The sequence below is a fragment of the Nannospalax galili genome, unplaced genomic scaffold (genome assembly GCF_000622305.1).
Source record: "Nannospalax galili isolate Female #2095 unplaced genomic scaffold, S.galili_v1.0 scaffold433, whole genome shotgun sequence".
In the NCBI taxonomy this organism is placed as follows: domain Eukaryota; kingdom Metazoa; phylum Chordata; class Mammalia; order Rodentia; family Spalacidae; genus Nannospalax; species Nannospalax galili.
The window spans coordinates 4,305,747-4,318,012 of NW_008338715.1; the positions used below are offsets into that span (position 1 = coordinate 4,305,747).

At 38.6% G+C, this 12,266-nt stretch overlaps 1 protein-coding gene across 18 annotated transcripts in view; it reads right to left on the reverse strand.

Annotated features, from left to right (window-relative positions):
* Positions 1 to 12,266, reverse strand: part of Adgrl3 (adhesion G protein-coupled receptor L3) — an 877,792-nt gene that overhangs the window by 430,441 nt on the left and 435,085 nt on the right. The window lies entirely within an intron of this gene.

The window sequence follows — 12,266 nt, forward strand, 5'->3', positions numbered from 1 at the left end:
ATAAACTAAATTTGCAAAACCTCCTATAATAATTTCTCTTTAGCTTTACATAATCCTTCAAAAATCTCAGTGACACACTTACCACACAGAGACTAATGCTAAAATAATGGAACTTCAAAGTAGCATGGGGCTTGTGCTATAGCTCAGTGGCAGAATGCTTGTCTTGAAAGCCTGAGGCCCTAAATTCAATTCCCAGTGATGTCAAAAAACAGGAAGAAACCAAAGTAACAAAAAGTGAGATTATACTGTAACCTATAGAGAAAGATAATCATAGCACAAATCCTGCTTCTACTGTTGTTTAAGACAATGAACTGATTAATCAATTTTTCATCTGAAAATTGACAATAACTTTTTAAATATTTGTAAATAATGCTTAACTAGTATAAAAAAAACCTGAGAGAATCATATTAGTCCACAACTTAATGAAAAATTACACATACAATATCTCTACATGAGTCCATGTGTATAGCTAAAGGCTATATAACAAGAAACAGTGCCAGACAGGAGAAAACTTCCTTTGAGTTGTTAGCCATGGTGGGCCAAGAGATTCCCAAATTACACGGGCTATTGCCACAGTCGTTGATTATCTTCAGAACTTGAAGGTAAGACCCTATTGCTGAGGACAGAACACGCTTTGGACTCAGGCTTTAGAACAATGGAGCTGGAACTGATCTGGAAGCCACATTCCCTGAAGGCTAGTTTTCATAGCTTTGGAGAGCACTATGCAAGGTCCAAAGCCATCAATGGTCCAACACCAGTTTCAAGACCAAATAACCACATCAATGACTGGCACAGCATAGGGCACTGGTGCAACAATGACACTTTTATCTTGAGGGCAATCAACAGGTGTCCAATTGGACATAAAGTCCACTCAGTGGGAGGAAGTTCATGTGTGGTACTGTAAATATAATAAAAAACACATGACTTAAGAGATCATAGATGATAGAGAAAACCCCAAGACTGTAGCATCCCCAGACTAATATAATGTCTTAGTATGTGCAAAATATGTATCCTTACAATCCTTACATTTACAGACAAATATCCCACTCACCACTCATCAAAGAAGCTTCTTTTGCAACAGACAGAGACTACCGCAGAATTCAACAACTGGTCACACACAGACATTTGTCTTTGAACTGCCCAAGCCTAAGTGGTGCATCTACAATGCAGCCTCTACAACTAAAGCTCACAGAACAGAGAACAAGTGGTTTTAAAAAAAAAACAACTAACAAATATCGCAATTCTCATTAATGAAGCTCCCTCATGACAGAGGGCCAGGAATACAAAAGGTCACATATGGCCGAAGTGTAGAGACTAAGAGTCTACAAAATGTTTGTCCTTGGACAGGACTCCTATATTAAACTTCACCCACCCAGGGCTCAGGGGCCATTGCGGAAGAGGGGGTGGAAAGATTGTAAGAGCCAGGGATGGGGTGCAGGACCATATGGAAATAGAGTCCTACAAGCTCCAGGGACCCTGCTCAGATGAACCTATAGCAACAGTGTCAGCATGCATAATACTAATGCATACTCAAGAAGAAAAAAAAAAACATCATAGAATTTGGGAAATGGACAGCAGACCCCAATCTTAGATGAAGAAATATTGGCAACTGATTACTGCTGGGGGAGGAAGAGCTGATTTTCCTAAAGCAAGGAACTCTAGAGAGGCTGAATAGACCTCAGTAGGTAAACTCTTGCACTTATTAAGTCTGGGGACCCTAACTTGACACAATAGGCCTTAAGACAAATGACAGAATGTATGAATTCCTGTAGAGGGCTATGGGAGGGTGCCAGTGGGGAAGGGAGTATAAATGTGATTAAGATTGAGAGATATTCTGTATGAAATACACAAAAATTCAATAAAAATGAAATGTAAAATTGCTCACAGTGAATATATAGAATAAGTAAATAGCTACTGTTTGTTGTTATTTTTAAAAATTATAAGAAAGGTGTTATAAATCCTCAGAGAAAATACATACTTATGAAAAAAATAAAGAACTAAAATAAAATTTGTTAACAGGGATATTGTTATTCAAACAGTTAATAAAATAAGAGTGTGGAAGGATAAGAGAAAGAAAATATCAGGGCTGGAGAGATGCCTTGTGATTAAGAGCACTGGCTACTTTTTCAGAGCACCCAGGCCCCCAACCTCCTTCCTCCTTTCCTCCCTTCACACATTCCCTCCTTCTTTCATCTCTGTTATCCTTTTCTTTAGTACTGAGATCTAACCTAGGTCCTTTCTAATGTAAGATAAATGTTCTAACATTGAGTTACACTTAGGGCCTAAAGACAGTATCCAAATAAAACTTTTATGAACAAATTAGTATGTACATGTTAATAAAATATTAAATGTATCAATTAATAAAGCATAGTTTCCATCGCCACCAAATTATATAGAGAAGAGATGGGCATGGACAAAGAAAACTAAAAGGCTGACAACAGTATGTGGCAAACCTAACAGTAGATGCTGGGTAACAGTGAAGGATATGATAACAGAATCCCCTAAACTCAGATTGCAGTCTGTAAGGGCAACCAAACCACATGTGCAAACAGAGATTTTCGAGGGAGTGCCATGAACTATTCTGTCAATGCTAGGGTGCCAACAGTCTCCAATTGACCATATCGGAAGCCAAAGGAGCTGCTGTATAGCTAATTCCTATACTATCACATTCACCACAAAGCTGGTACTTGTGTTTAACTTTTCTTGCCTGCTTTTTTTCTTTCCCAAACGAATACATACTCACTTATTTCCTTTTGCCACACTATGCTGGGCAGCTTTGGAAGTTGGCAGGATCGTGGTCCAGAGTGATCATTTGGTTTCAGCAGTTTAAATGATTCTAAAGAGTCAGTTTGCTGAAGGTGAAAAAAGGTGTCAATTCTATTTCTTGCTTAGGGAACACAAGGAAATCATTCTCTGAGCCTCTCCTCAGCTTTCAGCTGTCAACAGGAAAGGCAGAAGCAACTTCTTCAGACCAGTCCATTCCCCTCTAAAGAGTATACAATTCAGACAGACTCAGTTGTTTTTCATGTAACTTGTAGCATGAGGTACTGAGTAGAGATAGTTGGTAAAATTATTAGAAATGCGGCCAATATTAACCAAAAAGAATGAATGAAGCTTCAAAATAGTTCTAAACGATTAAGCCTGGACTTACTCTTTTCACCACTACTGACATCTTCATCTAAAATTTCCTTGTGTGAGATTTTTATGACCTGAAGTATTTAGCTGAAGAGCATGTTTTATTAAATAAACTGGCCTAAGGATTGATACTGTGATGGAGAGGGATGATAGTCCTATTTTCCATAGACATTTTAAATTAGTATTCATTCTTTCCTATTATGTCTTTCTAGCATCAACATTTATGGAAGTCCTGAATGGCTCTATTCAAGACTTTCCACGTATAAAGCTTGACCTAAATTTCAGATCACAACTGTTCATTGTGTAGAATGGATTTTCTAATAGTATTTCAAAATTTGTATCTTATTAGTTTATTTATTAAGATATTCCATCATTCAGGACAGTTTTCTAAATTAAGCATCTTTTCAAAACTTTTTTTTATAAGCTAAGCATGGAGGTGCACACCTTTAAATCCAGCACTCGACTGTCAAAAGTAAGTGGATCTCTGTGAGGTGAAGGCCAGCCTGTTTCCTTAGTGAGGTCCAGGCTATCTGGGGCTACAAGGAGACTCTGTCTCAAACAAATGAAAAAGTATATTTTGTACCCCAAAAAGTTATAAAGATCCAAGGTCTTTGAAAACCTAACATTTGATGTTTTTAGAGTGGTAAGGAAGGGAGGAGGGCATTAAAAAAATTTAAAAAATGGACTTTCTACCTAGTTCCAGATATGGGATACTTCCATCCAGTTGTTGATCAGGAGTGTCCTGGAGACCCCAAGACAATACAGGCTATTGTTGCTCCTCTTGGTAGTCCATCAGATTTGATGGGAAGATTCAATTGCTGAAAATAATACATGCTTTGGTCACTGGACATTGGCAAAATCAAGCTGGTTCTGACCGAGATGTTACCGCCCTACTGCGTAGCTTTCACAGTACCAGATGGTGCCATACAGTCATCTAAGGGAAACAAGTCATCAATAATCTTATCCAGCTGTGAATAGTGTGGGTTACAATAATGACTAGCATGACAAGATATGACCATGGGGGCAATAGTGCTATGAATGTTATGGGGGCAACCAACCATTCTGCTTGCATTTAAGAATTGCTCCACAGGAGGAAATGTATGTCTGGTATTATAAGTCTGGCCCAGAACTTATGGTTGAGGAGCTCATTGGCCCCAGAGGTGAATCTACTACTGTTTTTTCTAAATGGATGTAGTATCAACCTGCTCAGTAAATTAATATGTTTTGGAGCTAAAGAGATGGCTCAGAGGTTAAGAACACTGGCTACTTTTGAAAAGAACCGCAGTTCAAATTCCAGCACCCATGTGTATTGTATGACATGGGCACACTAACAAATATGCAGGTATAAGACTCATACACATAAAATAAAATTAAAAAATTAATTAAAATTACTGTCTCTACCTATAGATAAATGTAATTCTAAGACCTCATCGGAGAAGTTTCTTTGGGTAGTGGACAATGATTAATGCAGAAAGTCACAACTGGTCAAAGTGCAAAGAGTAAGTGTGTGTGAAGTGCTCAGCCACAAATGGAAGATCTACATGTCTCCTCAAAGCTCAGGGACCATCACAGAAAAGGGAACGGAAAGAGCCAGAGGTCAGGAGTGAAACAATGTCTTCTGGACATGAGAGGGCAACTGTACTCTGTAGTTCACAGTGGTGGTGGCTGTGGCTACCAACAAAGGAGTTGCACAAAAAACAAATCAGTCAATATTCCAGCATGGAGTCCCAACCCCTATCTCAGAAGCAATTGACAGTTGATAGCTTCTGGGAGGGAAAGAGTCAGTTTTCTTTAAAGGTATGCCTCCTGGTGGGTCATGGATGGACCCATACTCATGAGTTTAAGGGCAGCAAGAACTAAACTTGGTGGTTTATAAACTAACTAAATAAATAAGACATAAAATTGGGAGGTGATATAAAGTGGGGAAAGGATCTGGATCTGGGAGGAGTTAGGAGGAAGAATAGGGAGAAAATATGATTAAAATACATTGAATGCTAATGGACTTATCAAAAAAATATAATATTAATTATATTAAAAATGAGCATTCCACTCTAGACTATAAAGATATTTTGGATTTCCATTTCTTCCATTTTCATATGTTTTTCTCACGTAGAAAATAATTTCACTATTATCATCATTAGTCTGGCTGCTTTAAGTTTTCAGATTTCTGTCAGGAACATGAGAATACAATGAGGGGCTTTGGATATGTAATCTCCTCCACAGACAACTGAGTTTTGATGAAAAACAGCTGAAGTGCTTCAGATAAATGAGACCCAGGAGCAAACGACTAGTGAAAAGTGGGAGAACTAAAGTTTTTATCAGGGAGAACATTTATTACAGAAATTTTAGTGAATCAGAGTCAAATCACTATCATTTAAGGTGGGCTTTATGTCTGAATACAGAGCTTGGTGATAGAGCACTTGCCTAGCATGTGCTCAGTCTTAGGTTTAACCCCAAGAACCAGAGAAGAAAGAGGAAGAGCTGCAGAGATGGCTCAGCAGTTAACAGAACTGGTTGCTCTTGCACAGCACCCAGGTTCAGTTCCCAGCACACATATGGCAGCTAACAACCATCCATAACTCCAGTTCCAGGGTTTCTAATGCTCTCTTCTGACCTTCAAGGGCATTGCATGACAGACAGGTGCACTTACATACCTGCGGGCAATACACTCATACATATAAAATAAAATACTAAGAAAAAAGGAAAGAGGGAAAAAAACAAAGATGGGAAGATAAGGAAGGACAGGAGGGTTGGAGGGATTGAGGAAAAGACAGAGATTAATTTGATTTGGTCACTTGCCACTTCACCAATTGTATGTAAACATACAGACCATATTAACCACTCTATAAAGTAAGGGTAGTCATATCGAGCCTGTGCTGTTCAAGCAAAAAGTAATTTTTTAAGCATAGAAAAAGTAAATACTATACAGTAACTTGAAAGAGGAAATGCAAAGCAAACAGAAGAAAACTAAATATCTGCAATAGAAATACTATGCAACTAGATTAAAACAAGGTATCTGTTAATCATTACAGATGAGCTCTAATTTAAAAACATGTCAGGCATGGTGGCGCACACCTTTAATCCCAGCACTCTGTGAGTTCAAGGCCAGCCTGGTCTACATAGTGAGTTCCAGGACAGCTGGGGCTACAGGGAGACCCTGTTTCAAAAAGACCTCCCCCCTCAAAAAAACCAACCCCCCCCAAAAGCAACATGCCAGAATAATTATATGCTTTTTTCCTCCTCAAATATTATTTTATCCCATTTCCCTAAGTTCTTCATACTTCTTTCTCTGGAAGCCAGCCTCCACTAGTGCCCTTAAATAACTCATCTGATTTATATTACACTAAGAAACTAGATCCTGTACTCTTTGTACTATCTAGCTTCTTTTGTTCAGTAATACTTGAACAGAATCATATATTTTGTATGTCTTATAATCTAGCTCCTTCTTTTTTGGTCTTTTTGAGACAGGGTGTCCATGCAGATCCAACTGGCCTGGAACTCTATTCCTTCTTTTTCTTTTTTTGTATTGGAAACAGATTAATATGGCATCTTCAGTGTTTTAGTTTATCTTCCTGTTTATTTGGCGGGGGGGTGTTGAGACAGTGTCTCCCTGTTGCCCCAGGTGGCCTGGGACTCACTGCGTACACCAGGTTGGCACCTCCATCTCACAGAGATCCACCGGCTTCTGCCGATTAAAGTCATGGGCTACCACATCCACTTTATCTTGTTATTTATTTTATTTTTTTTTTATTTAAGCACACAGTAGTTTTTCTGCAATTTATGTTACAAAAAACCACAAAGTCACTGACTGAATTGATAGACATGTAATATTTCTTCTGTCTTCCTGAGCTTGATAAGCCACCTTGGCTGTCTCTTGCTTTCTCCTACCTCATGCTGACCTCTGACTTCATCATTATCTATGTCTCATCTCCCATATGTACAGATTTGCTTCCAAATTTCACCTTTTTATAAGGACAACAGTCATATTGGATTAGAGATCCACCCTACTCTGAAATGATGTCATCTGATCTAATTACACCCACAGTGACTCTACATCCTAATAATCCTAATAACAGGAAGTACAAGGAGTTAGGATTTTAACATGAATTTGGACAGCAAAGGCACAGTCCAACCCATAAAATGCCTCTCTGTGTTGATTTTGTTCTTTGGCTAAATATCATCACATGTAATTTTAACACATCACATCTACTGAAAAAGAATTCTATTGGTTTGTGACAAAGCTATGAACTGTATAATAGTATATTCACACAGTTTTATATATGTACATTACAGATATCACTATATATAGACATATGCATGTTTATGTTTTTTTGAGACAGGGTCTCATGAAGCCCAGCCTGGTCTTGAACTCACTATGCAGTCATGGTTGATTTTGAACTCTTGATTTACTACGTCTGCATCTGAGTACAGGGATTATAGATGTTCCAACCAGGCTCAGTTTTGGTTTTCTTTTTCCATTAAACAAATGAATTTAACAAAGTTGATATATGTCTATTCATTTCATAAAATATTTAACATATATTTATCTTTATATGAGTATGTCTATATTTGTCTCTTTCTTATTGCTCTAAGACTCCAGCTGAGGCTAGGAACTTTATAAAGAAGAAGTATACTTAGTTGACAGTTCCGGAGATTCTATAGTATGGTGCTGCATCTGCTGAACTTTGCTGAGGGCCCCTTGGTGCATCACGTTTTAACAGAGGAGCAGAAAGGAAGCAGCCATTTTCAGAAGGGCCAAATGCGTTGGGTGATGTGGGAGACAGACTTGAGCCTAGGGTGAAAGTCTTATTGACAGCCATACAGCAGGCCTGAGGCAACGGCCCAACTGCTGGAGCCACAAGGAATGCCTTGTGACATTTTGCTCCCATTGGCAGATCATGAGACTGATGCCTAGAGCTCTCCACTCCCTAATCACCACCCTTGGGTACCACACCTTTAAACTACTTACTCTACTGTGCACCACCCGTGGATATCACACCTTTAAACTACTTACTGTATTGTGCACCACCCTTGGATACCTCACCTTTAAACTACTTGCTGTGCTGTGATTGGACCACTACCCCTATATAAGCTTGTGCCTTCCTGCAATAAACCAGATCTGCGTCACTGAACCTGGTCTCCTGTATATGAATGCGGCTCCGCTGACACAGTCTCCTCACCAGCCCTGGGGTCTGGACCAGACGACTGATCAGGGGAACTAAGAGAGCAGGAGAGTGGCCATAGCCAGAGGAGAGCAGCCACTTGATGACCACAGGGTGACCTCATTCTCTAATAACCTTCTCTCATTAACCAACTCTTTCCACAAGTCCAGCATTACTTCCTTCTGAGGACAATCCCCATGACCTAATTACCTCCACTAGGCTCCATGGTATAAAGGTTCAACCATCTTAGCACTATCACATGAGGGACCAGGCCTTCAACACATACGCCTCGGGGTAGAAGCCATATTCAAAGCATAGCAATGTGTGTATTTAGGCTAACATGAACATATACCCTCATGTTATATCAAACATATTTCTATTAGTATAGGTAACAGATTTTTTCCATTTATTGATGTATGATTTTATCTTATTTAGATAGTGTCATATAGCCTTGATCTTAATATGTCACCACAGATGGCCTTGAATCCAGATCTTCTTGTTTCTGCCTCCCAGTGTTAGGATGGACAAACATGCATCACTATACATTGCTAATTCTTTGAATTGTTCTTCACTTCAAGGCCATCCATATGTTTACTTGGTACCATTTCCTTTCAGCCTAAATAATTTTTAAGCATGTATTTAGTAGAAGGTTCTTAGCAAAATAATCTGCATTTTTTAATTTTGGAAAATATTTCCATTTCATTTTCTGTTTTAAATGATATTTTCAAGGGACATTAAATTAAGGTTGAAAGCTTTTATTTAGAATCTTACAATGACATTTTGTTATTTCAAATCACCTACTCAAACTAAAGGTAAATCTGTCAACATATTAGCTATATTTGCAAATAATACCTTAATATGTTTATTATATTTTAAAATCCCTATTGATAATCACTGTGCCTTTTCTATACTTACGTCTGATTCCACTGATTCTTTTCTTCTCTGTTACTTAAAGACTAGATTTTCTTGCTTTTGGGTTACTATGATTTTTTATTGAATATGAACATTGCATATAAAATAGTAAGAAGAAGTAATGTTTAAAAACATGACATGACACATCTCTTGTTCATACAGGATGTCAGTATAGCTGGGCAAGTCAATCTAGTACACAGTTTACATGGGTGTCTTGAGCTAAGTATGTTCAGTGTCTGTCAAACACATAAGAGTATCGAACTGCACTCAAAATGAGAGGATGCTTGAAGAAACAATCTTTAAGGAGATAATTAATATGAAACAAGGACACTGAGGTATACCCTAATCAAACATGGCTGGTGTCTATGTAAGCGGAATAAATTAGATGCACATAAAGGAGAAACAGTATGAGGACATGGGAAAAAAAAGCCCTTCTCAGTCAAAGACCAGGTCTCAGAAAATACCAAACCAGTCAACACGGTGATATTAGACTTAAGAGTCTTGAAAATGACAAGAAAATAAAATTCTCCTGTTTGTCTATGTGTGCTTTGTGTAGACCTCTGTTACAGCAGCTTTAGAAAGCTAATACAACAGGTAGAGTCTTCGTTGTTTTAATTAAATTGAGTTCACCACAGGCTTAAATTTTAAGGGCAAAACCAGAATTTAATTTAATAGAAGTTGAAGTGTAAATGCTAGTGGTTTTGCCTATTTCTTAAGCTCTGTCCTTACATACCTCAGATGCAGATTTCAGTTGTTTTTCTACTGCAGCTGTACTGTGAAAGCAGCATTGCAAGGAGAGCACCTGTGGGGCTTCTCCCAGTTCGCCTCTGTCCTCTGAGCGCTATGAAGCTGTGCTGTCCTGATTTCTTTTGCAAACCCCTTTCCCTGGCAAGACACACTCTGGGTCACTCATTGGAAATTATATGTGGGGATTTTCTCAGCTTGCCCCATTACTGCCAGCTGTACTGCCTCCCACTCCAGCTTCAGCTTGAGCCCTGGGCACAAGTATCTTAGACAACTTTGCTTTCCTGCCCCTTTGCTGTTGGTAGACATCTCTCCTACGTGTTCACTCTTGGGCTCAGAACACAACAGTACTTAACTCTAACATATTCACAGTAAATCAGAATCCATGTGCCTGTTCCTCAGGGGACTTACTACTTATTTTTCTGACCCTTGCTCAAGTTTTCTCATGAGCTTTCAGGGAAGACCAATGGAAAAGAACCAAGAAGTGATCAAAGATTCTTCTTATATGTGGGGATATTAGCGATTTTAAATTAAAAAAAAGCCAGGTATTATTTACACATGTGATCACAGCACTTGGGATGCTGGGGTAGGAAGATCAAGAGTTGAAGAACAGCTACATGGCAAGTACTAGGCCTGCCTAGGCAGTACTGTGTGACTTTCCTCTACAAACATAAAAAAACTAAATCAGGTGTCCCGTATCTGCTTGAAGGGGGTCACGTTTATGTGAATTCTAACTCACTTTTTACATTGTATTCCTGGGTAGTCTACACTAATTGACATTGAAGGTTACTTGGCATTCTTTCATTATGAGACTAGGAAAGACAGGATACAACTTTCTGAATTGTGAACAGGTGCAGCAGCATCACAGCTCCTGCTTTGGCGATCATGTCTTGTTAGCCACCTGCTTCTCTTTCTTCTCATTCCAGGCTTTGTATTTTCTTGTTCCAGTTGCCTGTATATAAATTGGATGCTTTTGTTCTATCTTTCATGATACTTACTGTGTTTACTACCTACACTGATATATTAAGGTTATTGTACAAGTTATGGTACTTAATGTTCAAACAAACTTAAAAAATACTATGATGATGCCACGTTTCCATGTAAGATAAATGTGTCTGAAGCAACTTAGACACGGCCATAGAGCTCACAATGGGTGAACGTAAACCCAGGTTGTCTGGCTTGTGTATAGAGCTCGTAACTCTTACACTGCTTTTACCTCTAGTATATTAATGCTTCCTTCTTTACCACACCCTTCAGAGACATGAAATAACAAATCTGGAGAAGTCTACATTTCTAAGTTGATTTGCAATCACTATTAAACCCTTAGATTCCATCTATTTAGCCATTATAAAATGAATAAACACAAGTTCAAGTAAGCTGGGAATGCTTGTCAAGCTTCACTAAAGTATGCCAAAACAATATTTATGCTTTAAGGAAAACAAGCAAAACCCCTGTAGCATAGATTTTACCAAGTTCTTCCTTTAGGAAAAAGGTTATTGGAAAAACTGGTGTTGCAGTCATCGTCCCGTAGTGCAAATGAGGGTCCACTGCAATGCTCTTCCTTTCCTCTCCCTTCCCTCCTGCCCCATCTTCAGTATGAAGACAGAAAGCAATTACTCTCTTTAACATGCGTGTGACCCCTTCCTTCCTGCATGGAATAATATCTAGGATCTTCACAGAGCTGTTGTGAAGAACAATAAAGGAATGTAAAGCACATTCTGAAACCTGCTAAAGATCTCCATCACTACTGAGAAGCTCCAAGAGTCAAAAGCCGTTAGTTCTACCTTCTAAAACTGCAATGAGCCTTTTACAATGTCAATAACAGACTGGCATGTAACACTGCAGTGTTACCCAAATATGTTAGACCAAGAAAGGGAGAAACGCTCTGGAAGCTCAAAAGGTTATGTTTCTCAAATGATAATTTCAATATGTTCATAATTTATGCTTTACCCAACAGGAATTATGTGCAATTATCCTTAGGAAAAGAAAAATAAGCAAGCAAACAGAAAAGTTGTTGGGTGGAATAGGGCCCTGAAAGGAAGACAGTAATTCATGTTCTGAAATAGAAAACAGGGGAGCAGGATCCAGGTGAGACTCCAACACTACTTTAATTTCACCATGGATTTAACAGGTAAGCCACCAGACTATATCCAGAAAGACTGGACAATGACTCTCTCCAAGCTTCCAAGCAGGGGAAGTAGAAATATTACAATGGGTAGAGAAACACAAAGGTTAGTCTCCTCATTGATTTTTTAAAAAATATATGTTTTGATGATTACGGCTTCCCTGTTTTTACTTAGAACAAGCTAATAT